We start from the raw sequence: 22,751 nt of genomic DNA on the forward strand, positions 1-22,751 counted from the left end.
TTAGCAGTCAGGAGATGTCATTCTAATGTCAGCCATAGCAACAGCTTTTAATCTAATATATGTTCATGATATTTATGCTGCAATTTGAGTTAGTTTGTGTACATTATCCATCTTATTCTTTCAGTGATGTAAAAAGTACAAGAATGTCATATTATGAAATGACTCTACTTGAAAAAAAATTAAGACATAAGAATGAAGGAAGCCATTGGTGCTGTGGTGTGCACGGGGTCAACAGCAGGGATGGTACTGAAAGATAAAAAATAAACGGGAAAAAATGTAAAAGATTCTGAGGTGATCCACAAGGAAGAAAAATGACTGATAAAACTAAGTTTTGAGTGTGCACATGACCAGAGAATCAGCATCCATCCTGGATGCCTGTCAACCTGATGTTAATTTAGGAGACAAAAATTTGTCCGGGAACGTAATAAGCATAGTAATAACTACTGAGGATCTTTTGTCAAAATCCACGGATAATTATAGTCTCCAGGCATGTTCACACTTGTACAACCGTGCAGTGAGGGAGTAAGTAAGTGGAAATCCCCAAGAGGAGGGATCTATAAGGGTAAATGATTCACAACAGAATATCTAGCAGCATGAAGTTGAAGAGTATGCCTGGTTTTCAGGTAGAAGTTAAAGAATGAAGAGACCTGGTCATGCACAGTCATGTCATTCTTATTTATTTATCTTTTTAACATTCAAGATTTTAAAATAATTTCAAACAGCACTAAGAAGGTAGAAACTTTCATAACAAAAATCTGGACTAATAGTTTCTTAAAAAATAATGTGAGGTTCTGGCAACATTTACACACTATATCCCTAACTCATTAATGATACCTACCTAACCCATGAGGCTTCTGAGTTTACAATCCCCATTTTACAACTTCTAAAAAAATGACTCACAATTCTAGAAGATGGAAGTGAATTGGGGACTATACGGTGAATGCTTTTTCACCTTGACTTAACCCAAAGATGCTGAATGTAAATGAACTCCTCTAACTGAAAAAGAAATAATGCATAATGAGTTTGAGCAGTGGTTAATATGAAAAGAGCCCAAATTAGCAAGCTTTCTTTTTCTCAACTACTGATTATTGATAATGTGACTTGACTGCTTGTACAGTATTTTGATAAAGATGTTTACACTCAGAATTAAGCAAAGGCCAAAAATCATACAGGTGGAGGCTTAATTTGGGAAAAAATAATCGTGGTTCACAGAATCATAGGGATTTAGAGCTGCAAGAACATTTGGAGATCATCTGGTGCAACTCTCACAGAGATAACAATTTACTAACTTATATGCAAAATTTCAAAGACTTTGAAGCTCACTTTCATTATAAAGTACAAAGTAATTCTAGAAATAAGTTTGTAATACAAATGGTATTGATTGGAAAGGCTATAAATATACTTAATCCTATATATATATATATATATATATATATACGTGTATGTGTGTGTGTGGAACTGAACATACAAACGAAGTTGTGCACATATTACAAAATAGGCCCATGTCAGCTCTCTAGGCTCTCACCCCGTGACACAGTCACTATGCTTTAATGAATACCCAAGGGGATCCTGCAACACAATATATTCCCTGGCCTGTTTGGAAATCAGACAACAGTTCCTCTTGGTGTAAGTCTTCAGTACAAAGACTTTCCTCTTTTTTTCCCCAACAAATGAGACCCCGTGTTTGTCAATGGAGTAAGAGAATACTGGTCACCTACCTCCAATAAGTACACTGAGTCAACAGCCTAGAGGTTTGAGACAGTCAAGGGGTCTGGTAACGAATGTCCTACTCATTCTGCAATATAAAAGTAAATTACCAAATAATAAATGCTGAATCTTTGGAATTTGGAATAGTCAGCTTTATATTTTTTTAAAAAGAAAATCTTGTGCATGAGTCAGAATCATTAACATAACTTTGCTGTGTTTGCAAATTTCTGGCAGGTTAATTTTTGATAGCTGGGGAAGAGCAAAGCTTCCAACCAATTTTCTAAATCATCTTTAGGCAAACATCCAGGCGCAATCACCTGTAGACGGCTGCCTAAAGGCCCAGGTATGTTTTCAGAAAGCAGCCAGATTCTTGAATGATTTACAAAGTTAACCATTAGAGCTACTCATATAACTGGCTTAGACTGAAAATAAGTAACCAAAAATACATGCATGACACACCTTAACCTCAGTGTCTTCACCTCACTCGGAGGACAGAAAAGCATCCAGAAAAGGCAAGTTTACCTGGCTTTTCAAATCATTTTCAGACATGAGCCTATGTAAGGTATTCCTACTCTGAGGTCACTAAAAATAAAAATTAAATAGCAGACATGACGAGCAGAAGACAGTATGGTCATTTAGATGTAAATATATTTCCTTTTTGATTTTAAAGTTTAGAATAGTATCATTAACTACTGAGTGCCAAAATGTCACATTTTGAATCAAGCTACCAGGACTAAAAAAAAAAAAAAGTTCATCTAATTTGAGACAAATGAAATCAGAAACGATCTAAAATACAGTGATCTGACAAAGCGAGCTATTAGCTTAATTTGATATTATTGTGCTGTCACTTCCAAACAAATAACAGGGATCAATTTATAAAGTTAATGAGACATTTACAACTGAAACACAATTATAACTACAGCCCCTAGAACAAAGTTTTACAAATGTTCATTCACTGTCATTCAAAAATTTGAATCACTTATTTGTTTGTAATGAATTCTAACTTTAAAACATTTATCAAACTCACATTTTTTCAAATCTTTTGACAAAATAGTGTAATGATGATGTTAATGACACAATATTAGTAAATAACATACTGAGTTAAGAATAATTTACCTCCTGTAGTTCCTTATAGCTTTTAAAAGGGGCTTACAGGTATGTTTTTTATTTAATTTAATGTACACATAATGAATTTATATCCATGATACTGATCTAGACATTTTTAAAATAGGCAATTTAGTCCTCATAAGAATCGTAGGGGCTGGGCGCGGTGGCTCATGCCTGTAATCCCAACACTTTGGGAGGCTGAGGTGGGTGGATCACCTGAGGTCAGGAGTTCAAGACCAGCCTGGCCAACATGGCGAAACATTTCTCTACTAAAAATACAAAAATTATCTGGGCATGGTGGCAGGTGCCTGTAATCCCAGCCACTCGGGAGGCTAAGGCAGAAGAGTAGCCTGAACCTGGGAGGCGTAGGTTGCAGTGATCCGAGATCAGGCCATTGCACTCCAGCCTGGGCAACAAGAGTGAAACTCCATCTCTAAAAAAAAAAAAAAAAAAAAAAAAAAAATCTTAGGATAAGAAACTTCTGCAAGAAAAATAAAGTATCACTGCTTGAGGATCACAATGACTTTTAAACTGAAAGAAAAAAAAATCCTAGAGTTGAGAGTGTGAAGATCCAAGATTAATAAGATGAAAATCTAGGATTAAATTTACAGTGGTTTTAGGCCTCTGATGGAAACCTGAAACTGCTTGCCCATAGTAGGTGACATGTTACAGTTACATTACTTTCTTAAGAATAATTTATAGAAAAACTGTTTTCAAAGTTAATCATGTTTACTCCTTGTCATCTCATTGGTGATAACCACAAGTTGCTCGACACTGTACCAAGAAGACTTAAACGTCGGTGTCTTTTCACCTTGAATCTGGGAGGGCCTGTGAATTCTTCAACTAATAGAATGTGGCAAAAGTGATGCTATGGGACATCTGACATCTGAAGTGAGGTCATCAAATGCCATGCAGCTTCCTCTTTGTTACCTGATACAACTGCTCTCCGAGCGTTCCCTTTCCAAACACAGCTGTCATACTGGGAGAAGTCCAGGTCACATGGGGAGGCCATGTGTAGGTTCTCTAGTCAATAGTCTAGCTAGGCACAGCCTTTGGTCAGCACAGCCCAGAAACCAGGCATGTAGGTGAAAGAGCCTCCGGATGATTCCAGGCCCCAGACCTCTGAGGCCCATTCTGCCTTTGGAATCTTCCCCACTGAAGCCCCAGGCATGACGGAGCAGAGACAAGCCCTCACCTTCACTGCCCTGTCCAAATTCTGCCCACATAATTTGTGAGCGTAATAAAACAGTAGTTGTTTTATGCCATTAGATTTGGGAAGTTTTTTATACAGCAATATACAAATGGACTATCACTCTAGTTAAATTATCTAATTTTCTAAGTTCATTTCCATAATAGAAACAGCAGTAATAAAACAATTTTAATGATCTCTTGCTCCAGATATACTGTTAAGGCTTCATATTTATGATTTTATTATAACACTCCCATTTAACCTATAAAAAGAGTATTATAAATATTCCCATTTTACAGACGAGGAAACTAAGTCTTTAGGCATTTAAGTGACCTTACCAACAGCACAGAAGTAACAAATATCAGAACCAGTATTTACCTGGAGTTATTTGTAACTTCTCAGCTGTCAGTAACACACAGCTCATTTGAGAGAAAAAAATATGCAGTTCTTACATAAGCATGCACGTCAAAAATGTACTAATGTAAGTATCACTAAACGATTTCACTTTCAGGAAAATTTACTTGAAGTGGTTCAAATCTGAATAATTGGCAATTCTTAGAATTCAAGAGAGAAAAACAAAGAAGTCAGTATCTTAGGCAACAAAAATCAATGGTATAGATTATAAGAGCTCCTTCAAGGCCATCAGATCAGGCCCTCACTATCCAGGCTACATATAAAAGGCACCAAACATCACAAGAACCTGTGTGTGACTTAAAATATGTGAGGAAAATGGAATTCCTAGAATCATGTTATTTAAGAAGTAAGAAGAACCCCAAAGATCAGCCAATCCAACTCCTCCTTTAACAAGAAAACAGTCCTGTAACCCACTTGAGGCTGCCTTGGTTCCTCACTGCCATTGAATGCTCTGTTCTAAAGAGCTTGTCGCTTCCTCAGGTAGATTGATAGCTTCAGGGAAATCCGTAGTCCCCAAAATTTCAGAAGGATAGATTTATCAACCCTGTGGCGAATCCTTTTCCACTTCAAAGAGTGACTGATCCTCAATTCTTAGTTATATAGGGCATAAAGACAGAATATACTTACATCCCAACACTGAGTAAGACATTATAGAAGGGAGACAATGCAAGGAGACACCAATTGCAAAACAAAGCACATATTAGTCCCGAAAGTGAAATAATTCACAAGTTAATGTGGATCATCATAAGAGTCCATAAAGCCTTGAGACTTCCCGCTGCTTTAATGTTACAGTAATGGTAAGGGAAATGAGAATTAGAAAGGGAACCATGCTAATGTTTACTATGTTCCAGGCCTAAGAATCATTTACGCGGTATCCCCCTTAATCCTCATAAAACTACCATGAGAAAGCCACTCACTTGCTCATTTTAAAGATGAGGAAATTGAAAATAACAGTGACTGCTAATTGTGCATAGTATCCATTCTCTCCTTTTCAATTTTATTTATGGGGCAATACACTCAGTTAAAAGACTACGTTTCCCAACGTTTTCAGCTAGGTGTGGCCATGTGATTAAATTCAAGCTAATGATACATAAGCATTGTGTGGAATTTCCTAGAAAGCTGCTGATTAGCTGGAAAATGTATTCCTTTTGTCACTCTGTTTGCTTCCTTTGTTTCCTTCATGCAATATGGAATGTAGATGAGGTAGCTGTAGCACCAGAAGCCAACTTTAATGTGAGGTGATCCAGAGAATGAACGCCAGAGTCAAAATGCAGGAGGAGGAGGAGGAGGGTGAGGCAGGAGCTTTGGTCTCTCCAGATCATGAAGACAACATAGAGCCATGCATCACTTACTGCTAAACTTCTTTTTCCAAGACAGAGAAATGTATTTCTGTACTGTCTAGGCCCCTAATATGTAGGGTTTTCTGATAAACGCAGTTGGACACAGTTAATCTTTATGAATGTATTACCTTTACTGAAAGATTTTGCCGAACTCAATGTTGAAAGCTCCAAAAAAGAAAAAGAAATCCATTTATTCCTAACAGTCCACTTGACTGTAATTTCTATTTCATCCTGCAAAAAACCTGTACTTCATTTCCAGACTGAATGCATGAATTTAAAGATAGACACAAACACTCTAATTGTCTAAACTTCATAATTCTGTTTGCATCCTGTTGGAAACAGGAAGGTTAGATGGAGAAGCGAGCTTAGCAAGAAAAGGAAAGCTTACAGAAGAATCAAAATTGCTACAGTTAGTTGACTCAAGCTTTATGCTGTGCACGTAGAATACAAACAACCAAGAAACTCGACCTATTATTTACGTAGTGACAGATAAAGGAAAATGAGGTGTAGCTCGATAAACAAGCTCTCTCCTAAAGCAGATTTAGACACTATTCATTCCCTTCCTTTCAGTCCAGAAGCCTGCTTAGGTGGAACTGTAAAATAAATTCCAGCACTCTGAACATTTCAAGGAGAAATAATTTTCTAAACTGGCTCAGACTCTATTTTTCTTCACTTTGAAATTGATTAGATGTGCTTTTAAAAGAAAACTTGGTGTCTCAAGGAATAAAGAGTATTTTAGACAAATATAAGATAGCTAATTTTAAATCCATTCAAGATTTTGCCTACATGTTCTAGCCATTAACCATTTCATCCCTTTTGTCAGCAACCTACAAATAAGTCATGTCAGATTATACCAAAAGACAGTCAATATTATAATATTAACCTAGTATTTGCCATTTAGCTGAGCTGATTATAAAATAGCAGTGAAATTTGTTCTTTAAAACACCTTAAATAAACAATAAATTGAGGCAGTGAAAAAATCACTGATGAGTTGCTTAGTAAGTAATCAGACTCAATACTTGGAAAGAAATGTTACATAAGCAATAATTTAATTTAACTTTTCAATTTAGGGCATGCTTAGTCATATGTAACTTTCTGAAATGAAGCATTTCAACAACTCACCATGGGTCTGCTTTAGAAGATAATCTGAAAATCTATGAGAATGACCAAAAAAAAAATTACTCTACAGCAGCACTTGATCTAACTGCTAAAGAAGCAAAGAAAAGTAAGTGAGAAGGTTTCAATTCAGTGAGTCAACACTGCATTTCACACATAGAGCAGTTTGCCCCTCTAAACCTTTTAAATGAAATTACTACACTCTTCTTGTACGGGGATATCTAGAGTAAATAAAATAGCTCTAAAACATAAATCAAATTAATTTTTCTTTGAATGGTTTTGCATTGCTTCAAAGCATAAATTGGGGATTCATGTGGTTCATTTCTTTGCTATTAACTCTACGAGCAAGGAAACATATCACAGGATAACTTCCTTGGCTACTATAATGTATCGTTCTGGTATCATTCTTGACAATTGCTCCTGATCTATAAATTATAGCTATTATTATTATTATTGATACCTTTGAGTATCATTTTAATACCTAAGAAAGGAAAATAACAATTTCTCATAAACCTAAATTATACGGGGGTAGGAAAAGGCAATCATATATTTTAATGTAAAATATGTAGAATACAAAACTACAGAATGTAAACGCTATCACAAGTATCCTTCTGTTGTTTAATTAGAAAACCCTATAACTGACTGAAATTTGCCTGAAAAGAGTCAATATCTAATTACCATTCAGGATGAGGAGAGATGGGCAACTTTGAATTGTGGCAATTCATGGGAAATAAGTTGAAAAACAAGCCCTTTGAAATGTGTTTAACTACCATCACAACCAATGCAGATAACGATTTTATCCAAGATTTACAATTTGTGCTGTCAAAAAGTGAATGCCCCAAGAACTTTCAGAAAAGAGCTAAGCATGTTTATATAATCTACATTACAAGAATTATCATATATATCTTGGTCTGTCTATAGGAGAACATACACAGGCAGGGTTTCTATTTATAAAAAGCACTCTGAATTGCAACAGAATACAATGAAGGCTCTTTATGTGTTGTACCCACCACTCTATCCCCAGGATGTAGCTCAGTGTCTGAAACTTTATGAGAACTCAACAAATATATGATAACTTAATGGTTAAATGAATTTAGCTAGAAAAAAAAAGTGACTGCTTTTCATCATGGTTTGAAAGCCAATATGCTCATGGCAAAGATGCCTGAAACTAAAATTTACAGAAAAAATTACTTCTCTTCCTTTAAAAAAATCTCAATATCACATTGTTATATTATTACATATCATGTTTGCTTGGAAGATAATCCATAAGTGGTAGCATTCAATTTGTGTTGTGTTATAGAGTATAAATTGAATATCTTTCCTGTAAGCACATGATGAATTTTAATGCCAACCAGTAATCCTAGTAAATCTTAGCATTTATTCCAATTCTGAGCCATCCCCTTCCCCCCATATATATATTCTTTTTCTGAAGAGGAACTTTATTAGAAGGTATATATGGGAAGAGGGATGGCTCAGAATTGGAATATATGCTAAGTTTTATAATATATAAATATATATATACACACCTCATTTTGGTTAAAATATTATATAGGAAAAGCGTTATTACCATAAATCTGTTATTTAGGGTATAGTTAACTTCATTTCTGCTGGAAAACACAAAATTAAAATTATAATATAACAAAAATAAGACAAATAATAAAAAATAAAATTTACATTAGACGTGAGTGTCTTCAAAGCCAATATTGCTAAGTTTCAACCTAAATAACACATCTAAATTTAAATGTATGGTAAAACCAAACAAATTTGGGTATACAAAAATAACTCCTGTAAATTTTTAAATTTTGTCATAAATTATCTCTTTTAAGAGACCCTAATATACAGCAACATAGCAATGACTAAACTCCCCCCAATGCTTGATATAAGTTCTGTCAGGCACCATCTAGCTACCCTCGTAACTAGTCTTGTTATTAATCATCCTACAGAAAGCTCTTCTCTGATCGCCTGTTACAAGATAGATAGCAGCTGGGCTATTTTATGTAATAAGGGACTTGGGCTTTCAAGGCAGTGAGGGAAAAGAACCAGAAGCTTGACAGCTGTGAGCCAAGGGCCCCACCCTTTCACTACATAACAAAAATCAGCTGTTGGCTCAACAGCTGGCAAGTGGCTGACAAAAATGAGATCTGAAAAGAGTTGTAGATTTTATGTAGAAAAGGGCCATAGTTAGCAGACAACAGAGAGTAGAAAAGAAAAGTGATGATAAGGGTGGGAAATACAGAGAAAGCTAATATAAATGGTAGCTACAGATCAGATGCTAACAAACAGTGGCAAGGGGGACTCACAGATATCACAGAAGCCTATAGCCTGAAAAATCTTGTAAAAGAAAATAAAGACGAATAAGAAGAGACAGCTATCTGCCTGAAGGTATTTTATTGCCCAATCTGAAAGTAGGGAACCTAGATTATCATTTGAACTATTTCTTCACCCTTGCATCTGTTTACCACTTAATGCTATTACTACACAGTGATGTGTTTAAAATAAAGTATGATAATTATAAATAGGAAGACATTTGTGACAAATGTGAATATGATGGCTCTCGCTCCTCTTGCAAGCTGCATTTTGAGACTGGCAACATATTCACAGGCACTGATTTACTAAACAAACCTAAACTAATGCCAACCATGTGCCAAGTACTGGGCAAGACAACAATTAATGAGGCATGGACATGGCCTCCAGTAATTGCATGTGGGAGAGAAAGGCATAAACAATAATGACAATGCCTCTTGTATTGTACACGAAAGAAAGAAACTAACTCTGCTGGGGACAAGACATGAGGAAGATGGACAGGAGGAAGTGGCAGACTATGAAGCTTCATAAATTGACGTAGCATTCCAGACTTGTCTTGAAGGATGACTAGGCTTTATCTGGAGAAGAAATTTTTTAAATGTATTTCAGGAAAAGAATAGCACATGCAAATACAAAGAGCATGATAGATGAGAAAGGGAGCTGCCTGGGAGACAGGGGAAAGGATTTGCTGAGCAGTACTCAAAGTTCGGCTAAGGCTAAAAACCTTACATGTATAAAAGCACTGATCCACAAGTCTATCTGATTTTTCTTCAGCTGTCCTTGACAGTCTGGCAACGGAAGCAGAAGTAAAGACAGCAAAATTGAATGTGCTTCAGAGAGAAGAGGACAAGAAGGAAACAAGAGAAAGAATGCACAAGATGCTGTCTCCTCATTTCCTACTGCCCAACCCACTCACCAGTTTGCAGCCCCGTTCTTCATGCCAGTATCTCCAGAAGAGTAAAGGAAAGGAGATTGTGTGGACAGTGCCCCACTCAGTGAATCCTTCATTTATCTCTAAACAAACACTCTTCCATTACAAAAAACAATACCAACAATATAGCATAATAAGCAAAGATGAGTGGTAGAAATAAACCAGTAGAAAAGCAGAAAGATGGAACAGAAGCCATCAGTGAAGTTGTATCACAGTGCTAAGTGCAAATATTTAGGTGAAAATGATCAATTTGTCTACTTCTCTGACCCACTATTCGAGATTCTTAATATCATTCCTATTTTTGCCAGAGTCCATAGGTTCTATTGAGTCAGAGATTGTGTTTTTATGGGGGCTGATTCCATCTGTGTGTTCCCAATTACTGACTCAGGGTACAGCCGTTCCATAACAAGAAATCCAAGAATGGGTTTTAATTGGCTTTTTTATGAGTTTATTTTATCATTGCACAATAACCCTAAAAAAATTAAATGCTAGTTTAATCTTATCAGCATTATAAATTCATGTCATATAAGAGAACATATCACACATGTATTCACACATGCATAAATCTATTTGAGGAGAGAAAGAGAAAGATCGGTTTTATTTCTTTATTACTTGTGTACCTATTAGGCCTTATGGAGAAAGAAAATTCAGTTCTGCAACTCTTCTATTAATACTGTTTAATTGATAAATATTTATATTCTATTAAATGGGCATTTATATCATTGAAACATTTTTATAAGGAAAATATGCCCCAGAGAGTAGATGACTTGAAATACAAGTCTAATCCCCTCTGTTCTACTGTTTTTCTTACTGGTAAAACACAATCCCTCCCCTTTCATCATATTTACTACTGCATAAATCAGTGTAACTGGAGTCAGCTAATAAACTTTCACAGCCAAAGGTCTCACACTGAAGTCCATAACCTACAAATATTTGCTCTATAAAATATGACAGATAGGGAAAGTTAAGTAGACCCGATAGCAACATATGATCCTAGTCTTTGCATTCTATCAAACAACTTTATTTACAATTGCCAATACAAATTAACCATCACTATAGAAACGTTTCTTAAATCTAAGGATAGTATTTCACGAAAATATTTTTAGTAGTAAAGTAAAATTGAATTTAACTGAATCTTAATAGTGTGGTTAGGTTTATTAGATTGCACAATGAAATAATGTCCTTTAACTTATTTTATGATGACTGTATTAAAATCAACCCTGGGTTTCATTCACAAATCAAACATGATATCTTTTTAATATTATTTGCCCAAGATTTCCACTAGTGCAAACATGACTTCCTTTTAAATGTCTTTGAAGGAAGAGGGACTAAAATGGACATTAAGTAGTTTTTCTTCCAAACAAAATGATGGCTTTAAAGAAAAGCCAACATTAGAACCAAAAAGGCCTTATTTAAGTATTACAAGTATATATCTTTTAAAATTTAGGCAAGTTTCTCTTTAGAAAAATACTGCTAGTTTAATTTTATTGTTATTAGAAAACATACATTTTATGATTTTCAATTCTTTGAAATTTATTAATATTTCTTTTGGGACCCAAGATATGTTCTATCTTGGTGGTGAATATACGCACTTAAAAAGAATATGTGTTTTGCTATTCTTTGGTGGTATTATATAAATGTCAATTCAGTTACAAAACAATCACAATCACAAATTACAATATACATGTCAATTACAGCTAGTTGGCTGATAATATTGTTAAGTTCTTCTATACCATTACTGTTTTTCTATTAATTAGTTATATGTATTATTAAAAAAGAAGTGTTGACATCTGTGACTGTAAAAAAAAAAAAAAAAAAAAAAGAAAAATACTGCTAGAGGAAACTCTAAGTCTCTCTCTCATGCAGAAACCTGTACTTCGAAGACAAAAACATGCTAGAAAATCTCTTCATTGCTCAGTTGCTGCTGCCCAAGGGAGAAGCAGAGATTGTGTGGGACCTCAAGTGTCTGTCATTGATGTCTATATTCCTCAATTTAGCAAAAGAAAGTGTAAAAATTCACAGTTCACACAGGACCTGGTTCTCTTCTCCCTCTTGGTCTGGGTAAGTTTTAACTCTAGAAGAGAAGTACTTGCAAAACCATTTGGCTGCAAGTCCAGACTTTGGTTTTTAACTGAGATCTACTATTAATAAAGCAAATAGTTTGATCTCTACCTGATGGTTTTGTTTACTTCCCATTTACTTTGAAATTGAAACCCCTATACTAAACACACACAGGGTGTCACATAATTCTTATCAGTCGAACAGAAATCTTACTCATCTTTAAATGTTCATGTCTAATATCACCTATTTCAGTGAAGGTTTAATTGATTCCCTTGTTGAAATTAATTGTTTCCCCTCATGTCCCCATGGCTGTTTGTAGACTGCTTATAGCACTTGCCCTATTTTCTCACTAGCTTACAAATAGACTCCTTAAAGCCAGAGATTATGCCTTATTGGTTTGCACACTAAAAAGTGCCTTGCATAAAACAACTGTTCAATAATTCTTTAAAATAAATTATAGAAGTAATATATTCCTTAATGTTAAAATATTAAAACTAAATAATGTGTTTATTGTGAAGAGAATGACAGTCTGTAAAAACGAAATCATCACATATATTCTATTTACCCAACAAATAAGAGCACATTCCTATACAGTTAAGGGTAAACTGTTAGCCAACAGCCTTAAGGCAGTAAATACATGTGTACTGGGAATTTCTATGTGTTTTCTGCACTGCTAATTCTAATGTTCATAAAAAATGCATGTAACTGTTTCATTGGAAAGCTCCTCACTGATATACCAAACACTGGTTTTTGTTGGGGTTCAGACATTAATTCTGAATGCAAGCTTACATAAAGATAGGGGATGTAATGTTTAAAACAGTGTAAATGGCCATTGATTCAAATATAAATCAATATATGAGATAATAGAATAAAGAAAAATTGCAGAAGGCTTCAAACAGCTAACAGGCTTCTTTGTGGCAATTCACACTCCGATGTGTTTGAAAAACATCAAAGTACAACTTAATTGATCTGGGAGACATTCATTCACCTCATTTAACAAATATTTACTGAACACCAACTACATGCCTGGTCCTCTGCAGGACAACGAATGTACCACAGTGTGACATAATAGACACAATCTCCATCCTCATTGAGGTTACAATCAGAACAGGGAGTCAGATATCAAACAGATGATCAGGAAATACAATCATGAATAAGTGCTGCCCAGGAAAAAGTGGATGGGGTGAAAGATAATGCTCTAGGCAAAGACAACAGTCTGCATGAATATTCACAATCAGGAAAGAACCACAACTGAAGAAACAGTACAGAGTGCTGGAGCAGAGTTGGCCATGAAGAGAGTGATGTGAGAGAAAGCTGGAGGGATGGACAGAAGCCATAGCACCTGAGGTTTGGCCATACTAATTATTTGGATTTGTATTCTAAGAATAATGCAAAGAAAAGAGTTAAGCAAGGAATTGCATTATCAGATCTATTCTGACATCTAATTCATGCTAAATACCATAGCAAATTTAGTATGTTTAGATAGATTATAAAACATAAAATACATTTCTCCCAAATATAGCAATGTTAAACAAAATAATGGAATATAAGATTCAAACTATAATAAGAGTCAGTGGTGTCTGATTGTATTTCTGTGCTCACAAGTAAAAAGGTTTATACATTAAGCTGTAAACAAGTGATAAATATTGTGCTGCTTACTAAAATCTCAGGAGTGTTAAGATTAAAAATGGATATAGGTAGAAGACAGGTCACTTCCAATTCAAACTGCACATTTTGTTTCTAAGTAACTTATAAATTTAATAAAAATCAAATATGAAATAAGAATTAATTTTTTTACAATGGCAAGCCTAAAAATAAGTAATCTTTAAAAATATTTCCAAGCCATTTGTAGATTAGTCCAGCTAACATCGGTATTGATAAAAGTAGTTTCAGTATATTGATACCTAATTTAAGAATCTACATGGTGCCCAATTTCCTGATAAAGTCAAAAATCCTATGGCTATCATTCAAGATCTTCTGGAATCTACACTGAACCACATATCCTCTTTCAAAACTGTGACCCTACATACTCATGAAAACTATCACAAACACCTTCGTTACCTTTATCAAATCATCCTATCTCTTATTCATCTAATCTCTAAATTATTTCTATTTTTAAGGCCCAAATGAGCTATATCTGCTTTATCTGGCCATTTATTATATTGTTCTGATGTTTCCTAAGAATTATAAAAGATTTATACCTTCGCTATAAATCTGCACAATGTTTTATATGTATGTGTGTGTAAAAGATATATGTACAAATACAGTTTTTTCATCTAAAAATGAGTATAACAACATAATTTTTAGGATTTTAAATGAACTAATGCATAAGATTAAACAGTAAGTGCTCAATGAGTATTATACATTACAACTAGATATCATAGCCACTAAAATCATACCTATACATTAGTTTCAACAAAATCTTTCATTATTTCATTCAACAAATATTTATCAAGCATGTCCTATGTCCCTAGCCCTGTGCATAAGATTGTAATGAACAAGATAAATTAGATTCATCCCTCATGAAACATTAAACAAGTAAATGCATAAACAAAAAATTACGTCTTGTAGCAAGTATTAAAAAAGAAATAAACATTTATGGAAACTCTGCTGGCAACACATGACTATATCCCTAGCAAACATCTGTAAATAGCTCTACATACCCATTGAACTTTCTTAAAATTTGTTTTAAAAAATCGAGTTAATATATAGAAAACTGACACCTATTCAACTAAATTTTATTTCAGCATTAAAAGAGTTAAAAATTACAGATAAAGACATCTACATCTGTTTCATAGATGCTTAGGCTCTACTTTATTGGAAAGAAAAATAAAGTTTTCTTATACTAAACTTGTGATGCAGAAAGTCTTCCTTAGAGATGGGCAGACAACGAAATCTTGCAAGATCCTTTTGGAGGCCGGGCGCGGTGGCTCACGCCTGTAATCCCAGCTCTCAGGGAGGCAAGAGGCAGGAGGACAGCTTGTGCCCAGGAGTTCGAGACCTGCCTGGGCAATATAGCGAGACCCTGTTCTCCAGAAAAAGGAAAAAAAAAAAAAAAAAAAGACAAGATCCTTTTGGAAAATACTCCTGCTATGGTATGGGTTGTATGTATTTGTACTCCCAAAATTCATATGTTGGAACCTAAGACCCAATGTGACAGTATTACGAGAAGGGGACTTTAGTAGGTGATTAAGTCATGAGGGCACTGCCCTCACACATGGGATCAGAACCCTTATAAACGATCTCTAGGGAAATAGCTGGGCCCCTTTCTGCCCTTCCACTTTCCACCAGTGAGAATACAGTATTCACCCTTCTGCCATGCAAGGATGCAGCAACAAGGCACCATCTTGGAAGCAGAGAGTAACCCTCACCAGACACCAAATCTTCTCATGCCTTGATGCTAAATTTCCCAGCCTCCAGAACTGTGAGCAATAAGTTTATTTTATGAACCACCTACTCTCAGATATTTTGTAAAGCAGAACAAATGGACTAAGACAATCCCAATGAGGTAGGTCTGAAAACCGAAGTTGTTGACAAATAATCAATGGCCTCTGATAGTGAACTAAATGTACACTCAAGGAAACATTTAGGTTGATGAACTTAAACATTATAGCCAATTCTTTCTCAGTAATCTATTTCTTAACTATTTTCTAATTCTAACATAACTCTCCATTTCAATGCCATATTTTGTTTTACCTATTTTGAATGAAAGTGATACAATGAAAGAAAATCCTGTTTTCTCTTCATGTTAAAATTTAATTACATTCAAGCACCACTTAAACTCTCATAGAAATAAAGCATTATATTTCCTGCTTCTTTTTTCCTGTTTTTGATTTGAAAATCTACCTTGACTCATTTTGTTACTCCTTCTCTGTGTTTGTATTTAAGTGGGGAGGCAGCAAGCAGTGGGGATAGAGATTTAGACTGTCAATCATTCTGTTCACTCAGAGTTTAAGTGTTCTGTTTGTTGTCTCCTGAGAGAGTAACATCCATAGTAACAAATGCAAATGCATTTACTTTAGGGCTATTTTAGTAGCCGTCAGTGGAGTGGGGAGGGGGAATTCTACATAGGACGAAGTCTCTCCAGGCACTAGGGATCAGCAGTAATTTCCTCTTTGAATACTAATGGCTAAAGTTTCATCATGCTGAAGTTTGATATACATTAAGCAGTCAATCACATATTTAGCATCTCTATAAAATATCACCCCACTGTCTACCTTCACAGCCCTAAAAATACAGCCTACATTGTTCACATAGACAAACTGCCCCAAGTTTAGATGCATACTTCATCATTCATGCTTTGACTCTCCCAACCACCACCATTTGTTATAGAAACCATTTAAAACAAAAAATAAAAACAGCCAGTGCTTGTTGGTAGTTTTAGTAAGGACAACCAATCTATCTATAAGGATTCCTTGAAGGAGTAACTATGAAGAAGGGCTAGACCGGAGACACAAATGTCTTTCTGAAGAGTAGGTAGAAACTTACATAATGCCCACAAGAGTGTCTAAAAAGCCTGCAGCTCTGGAATAAGAGAACTTATTTATTTTAAAAAGATTTAGTTATTCTGTAGGTGTCTAATAATTTTTATGTCATAAATAAGCTAAAATAAGTTTTTTTTAATGTAGGCCATATACAAGAATGTGTATTACTTCATATACATAAGTGTTTTTAACTATAATAATCCCTCATTATTTAATGGACACCATGTGCTTTATGTGATATATGTTTTAATCTTCAAATAATTCTATTATAATCTTCATTTTACAGATGAGGACACTGAGAAGTAAGTGGTTAAATAATTTGCCCTAGGAGGTGGGAACATCATAATTTCAACCTAGGTTTGCCTGAAGGAAAACTCCAAGTCTTAACTCCACTGACTGTCTGTAATTGGGGCTCATCAATTTTAGGTTGATCCTCAAAATAACTTTGGATATACAGTGGGTATTACTGCTGTAAGCACAATCCAGAAACCAAGACTGTGGACATGTTCAGAGAAATACACACGTGCACACACACACACATACACACACACACACCACACATTAGAATTTACTCTTTAATAAAACGAATGTTTACGTTTTACTATGAAGTATTTAGATAAACCTCAAAAACAGAACCTTATAGAGATAACAGAGAGTATAAGGGAGTTCAAAATATTTGTATCTTAAGTGAATCCTCAATTTGTTAAAATGTGTAGTACCACAGTGAATAAGTATTTTAATAATTTTAAACCTCTCTTATAAAGAAGATCTAAAGAGGCAATGTAAGGAGGACACGGTGGTTCTATTTGCCGCAGTTCTTAGTCTGTGCTCTTGTACTATAAGAACAAATGCTAATTACTGTTCAACCCTAATGCTAATCTCAGCATCTGCTAATTAAAAGATCACATCTTGTGCAAAATCAGCATTACCATTCAAATGAAAACATTAATCAGTTTGAAAAATTCAAAATCAATCAGCTGAAAGGAGAAAGTTGTAGGCCTCCAATGAATTGATAACAGCACAAACTCAGCAGTACAAAAGAGCAAGTGTCAACTTAATGTGTCTCAGCAACACAGACTCACATTGTTACAAAAGTTACCCAGCAGTGTATTGTATTGTGTTTCAATATTTCACCCTAACCATTTCACTACGTATGATGTTGATACGCAAAATGACAATATCACCTGGCTCCTAAAAGGGCCTTGTTTTAAATTTAATGTACTAGAGATGTGATTACCTACCAAATTTTCAAAATAAATGTTGCAGTTTTCAAAAAGCTAATGCAAAACTTCATGAGATAATTCCAGAATACTAATAACTGCAGAGAAGCTCAATTGTATTAATTATTTTACAGCTAATTTTTTGCTTTTTCAAAGCTAACTAATAGTTCTATCTTTTATGGTCCTTATCAGTATTCAGAACACCCCAAGTGCAGACTGGGGTTATATTTCAGGGTCAAATCAAAAGAGCCCTCTTTCTCAGATTCACTCATGGAGCTGTCAGAGACAAAAGATTTAGATTTTGTTCGTGATGATCTCTTCTGTCACATTTTGTGCTCCTCCTTGTGTCAAAGAATAAAGGACTAACAGAAATCTTCTCTCTGTGTAGCATAATACAGCAAACATAGCTCTGTTCGCCAAATGAATATTTAAACCAACAGAAACCCAGGACCAAAACACTAAAAATTGTCACTTATGTATGGATAAAATATGGCAATGTAAAAATACTTCATTTAATGCTACTTAAAACTGAAAGGATTTAATATACATAGAATTTCCTGCAGCCACAATGAATATATATAGTTGGAAAATGTGAAGATTCCTAGCATTTTCAGAATCTCATTGCTAACTACTCATGCATTAAAAGAAAACACTATAGGGAAAATAAACTTAAGTGAACTCTTGCTGCAACAACAATAATGTAATATATAAAACTATGAATTGGGACTACCACTGTGAAGGAGTAAATAAGTTTCTTTTCATTTTGAAAAGTAAATGAGTAAACATTATACGTGAATTCACATGCAGAGCAAAAGATATTAATGTAATAATATCTGAAATAGAAAGTCAAATTCATAGCCTTGTTTATCTAAAAAGGTAGGAAGAACGCAGGCCCAGACAGATTTACAATAATGATTTCATCAAGCAGACAAATAGTTTTGATATATACCATGCCAAGAAAACTTAGCTCTAATTCACTTTACTGAATTAAGAAATGAATAACAACTTCATGTGACAATTATATTTCGAAGAAATTATTACTGAAATTTACTGTGTTTTCCTTAAAGTTAATAAGGCAGACAACATAAGCCTATATATCTTACACTGACCTCTACTTATGGAGGCTAAAAATCACTAAAGATAGTTTGCAATCATCATATTGATGCATACTCATAAAAAATTTATTTCATACATATAACCTTAGAAAAATCTTATTAGAATAACATTCAGGGGGAGGGACAAAAAAAGAAATAAAAGAATAATATTCATATGTAATAAAGAGTATTTCCATCTAATACCAAAACATAAACAAGAAGAGTTTTGAATGGTATAAATTTTTATCACCACGATACACACAGTAGAAAAATAGCCCAGGTGGTCACCAAAGAAAAAGCTCCAGGGTGTCTCACCTGTGATCACTTTACAAGGAGAAGGATTCACTCTCTCACGCTTAGAAACATTGATAAAGAGGCAGGGCACAGTGGCTCAAGCCTGTAATCCCAGCAGTTTGGGAGGCCAAGGTGGGTGGATCACCTGAGGTCAGGAGTTCAAGACCAGCCTGGCCAACATGGTGAAACCCCGTCTGTACTAAAAATACAAAAATTAGCCAGGCGTAGTGGTGGATGCCTATAATCCCAGCTACTTGGGAGGCTGAGACAGGAGAATCGCTTGGACCCAGGCGGTGGAGGTTGCAGTGAGCTGAGATAGAGCCACTGCACTCCAGCCTGGGCAACACAGCAAGACTCAATCTCAAAAAAAAAAAAAAGAAAAGAAAAGAAACACTGATAAAGAAAGCACATATAGGAAATAAATGCTCTCTCAGGAGCAAACTCACTGGATCCAAAGTTCACAGAAGCTGATATACAAAAATGGAATGTGACCTTATTAATTTACAAAGACAAATAACCTTCACAGGGACCAGGATATTAGGGGTCCCACCTACTAGTACATTCTCTTCCTAAAAGCTGGCTTCAGAGAAGTCAAACAAACATGGAAACAGAACAAAGGGGAATTAACTAACTCAAATACTTAATGGCTTCCATAGGTTAGTCAAGTTGTCTATCTTACCATAGTGATGTTCTTAGCCAAGAGTAGCAGGATTTATTTTCTATATATCCACACTTAACTAGCTCTTATTTTGAGTGATGCATTATTCTTTCAGGTTTGGTGATACTCCAATCCAGTCCTAGGAAAACTCCTGGCCTGGGAGTAATTACCCATCTATGCTTTCTCCATCCTATGCCCATCTCATTGTTTATGGGATTTGTACTTTGCTTCTTTCTCACTTCTGTAAGCAACACTTTAGTCTACAAGCTCTAATACACTACAATATCATTCTGAACTATAAACATTATAATTTGTAAAGCTTATAATCAAGAACATACCCAGAAAAGATGTGTTAATTTAAAAGTTGGCCAAATTATAAGTTTATACTACAAAAAAGAATTAGCAATCAACTAGTTCTCAACCCTTTCTTAATTATCACAAATGTAGGGTAAAAACATAGTACAGTTGAGTACTTTCATTTAATACATATCTACTGAGTACAAATTGTAGGTAAGCAAGGCACATTTTTGCAGTGAGGATTGGGAGGCTGGAGGACGTAACATTTACTGAGTGTCATCTACTCATCGCTCTACTAGACAAACAAGGAGGTTGTTTCTCATTTATTTCTTATAGCCTTAAAGTAGATACTGTTATCTACATGTGCACAAGAGAAAAGAGGCTCATTTCCATCTCTTCTGGGACTTTATTTGGTTGGTTGTCTTGTTTTGCTCATGTTTTCACTTCTAGCTAACTTCATGCAACTCATAATCACATTCAAGCATCTCATATCTTGAAAGAGCAAATGAGCAAGGCAGTAAACAAAAACCAAACTTCACAGCTGTCTATGATTCTTGTTTGCACACTGCCAAAACCTTCCTTTTTTTCTTTCCCAACCAATGGGGAAATAATGTACACCTGCTGTCCACTACTACCCCTCATTCAGTCATCAACCTACTGCAGTCGTCTTTCAGATAACACCACCCTTCACTAAAACTGCTCTATAAAACAACACTAATTACACTTGAACAAGAACTTCTGAAACATTTTCTTTCCTTCTATTTTAAGCTCCAAGCTCTCTGACCATCCCTCCAAGCTCACTGACCATATCTTCTTATTTCCGTCTTCTGATTTCTATCCTCTAATATCAGAGTTCTCCATAGCTTTCTCCTTGGCCATATTCTATGCCCATTCTTTCTGCTTCCTCCTAGAAATTTAAACCATATACTTGGTCTCAACCTGATATAGTTTGGCTGTGTCCCCATCCAAATCTCAACTTGAATTGTATCTACCAGAATTCCCACATGTTGTGGGAGGGACCCAGGGGGTGGTAATTGAATCACGGGGGCCGGTCTTTCCTATGCTATTCTCGTGATAGTGAATAAGTCTCACGAGATCTGATGGGTTTATCAGGTGTTTCCACTTTTGCTTATTTCTCATTTTATCTCGCCACCACCATGTAAGATGTGCCTTTTGCCTCCCGCCATGATTCTGAGGCCACCCTAGCCATGTGGAACTGTAAGCCCAATTAAACTTCTTTTTCTTCCCAGTCTCAGGTATGTCTTTATCAGCAGTATAAAAATGGACTAACACACAACCTCTGCCTGAAGGTGCCAAAATCCATACCTCTAGCCCAATTCTACCTCTAAGCTCTGTAAGTCTATATCCAGCCTATATCCACTTATAGGGGATAGAAATGTCCTACATTGAAAATAATATCCCTCCCTTTCCCATCAATTTTTTCATAATCTTCTAAGACCACAAAATGACATCATCATCCTCTCTATCCCCCAAGTAAGTGAGCTATAAATTAACCTAGACTACCTTTATTGTCCATCTTTAATTTAGTCATAGATTACTGAAGATTTCCTTAGAACCTTATACATCCAGTAGACATTCCCACCACTTCAATCGCTACTACTTGGTTAGGTCCATCAAGGCCCAGAATTAGGCTCTTACCTACCTTTCTAGCTTTAATCCTGAGAATTCTTAAGTCCTCCTAAAAACTTGTAGAACACACACACACACACTACACACACACGCCACTTTTATTTCCTTATTCATGTCCTTTCCATGTATACATTTATTTCATTTATCCATTTCCTTAAATGTGCTGTTAACATGTTTGTATTTAACTTCTCTGTATATATTGACATCCTTCAAGTCTTTGTTCAAATGTCACCTTCTCAATGAAGCCTCCTCGACTGCCTGTTTAATAGAACAAGCTGCCTTCTATGCCTCCCACTCAATCTCAGTCCCCTCATACTGCTTTTCTTCTTCTTTCCTTCATAGGACTTATTACCTTCTTTATTAATCTACTAAGGCAGAAAGAAGAGAAAAAGGAGTCTTATAATGGTAGAAAAGTAGGGCAAACCATGGTCTTAAAAAGCAGAGGAAGGTAAAATTTCTAAAAACGAGATTTAAAAAAAGAAAAGAGTAACTGTAGAAATTTTACCTACCTACTCCAATCATTCAAATGCCTACGTAGATGGCACAGTTCTAAGTAAAAGTATGTATGTGGAAGCTCTTAAATAAAACCTAAGTTTAATACCTTAAATGATATTAGATGATATTATTATTATTACTAGGGTAATACTACATTTTCATTAATGTAATCAAATAAACTGGATAATGACTTTTTCCTTTTGAATTTTAGTAGTAATTGTAATATAAGTAAATCTGTTTGATAAATCTATACAAATATTCAAGCACATAATTCTGCAACAGAACTACATTATAGAGTCATTGAGGCATCATCACTAACTACATCTAAGCTGGCATGGAGGCAAGAAAACTATGAGTCTGATTACAATGTTGGGTAAGTCAAAGTCCTGA

The 22,751-nt window shown here is 35.2% G+C and overlaps 1 protein-coding gene across 49 annotated transcripts in view; it reads right to left on the reverse strand.

Annotated features, from left to right (window-relative positions):
- Positions 1 to 22,751, reverse strand: part of ADGRL3 (adhesion G protein-coupled receptor L3) — an 858,853-nt gene that overhangs the window by 804,041 nt on the left and 32,061 nt on the right. For 3 of the 49 annotated variants that reach the window (XM_063723418.1, XM_054553916.2, XM_054553914.2), the window contains exon 2: positions 1,719 to 1,795. The exons of 44 other annotated variants lie outside the window; for them this stretch is intronic. The gene's annotated coding sequence lies outside the window, so the exon portion shown is untranslated. Of the gene's footprint in view, positions 1 to 838; positions 997 to 1,718; positions 1,796 to 22,751 lie in introns of all 49 variants that reach the window. 2 more of the 49 variants (XM_054553920.2, XM_054553918.2) reach the window with 2 other exon arrangements.

The sequence above is a fragment of the Pongo abelii genome, chromosome 3, assembly GCF_028885655.2.
Source record: "Pongo abelii isolate AG06213 chromosome 3, NHGRI_mPonAbe1-v2.0_pri, whole genome shotgun sequence".
Taxonomy (NCBI): Eukaryota; Metazoa; Chordata; class Mammalia; order Primates; family Hominidae; genus Pongo; species Pongo abelii.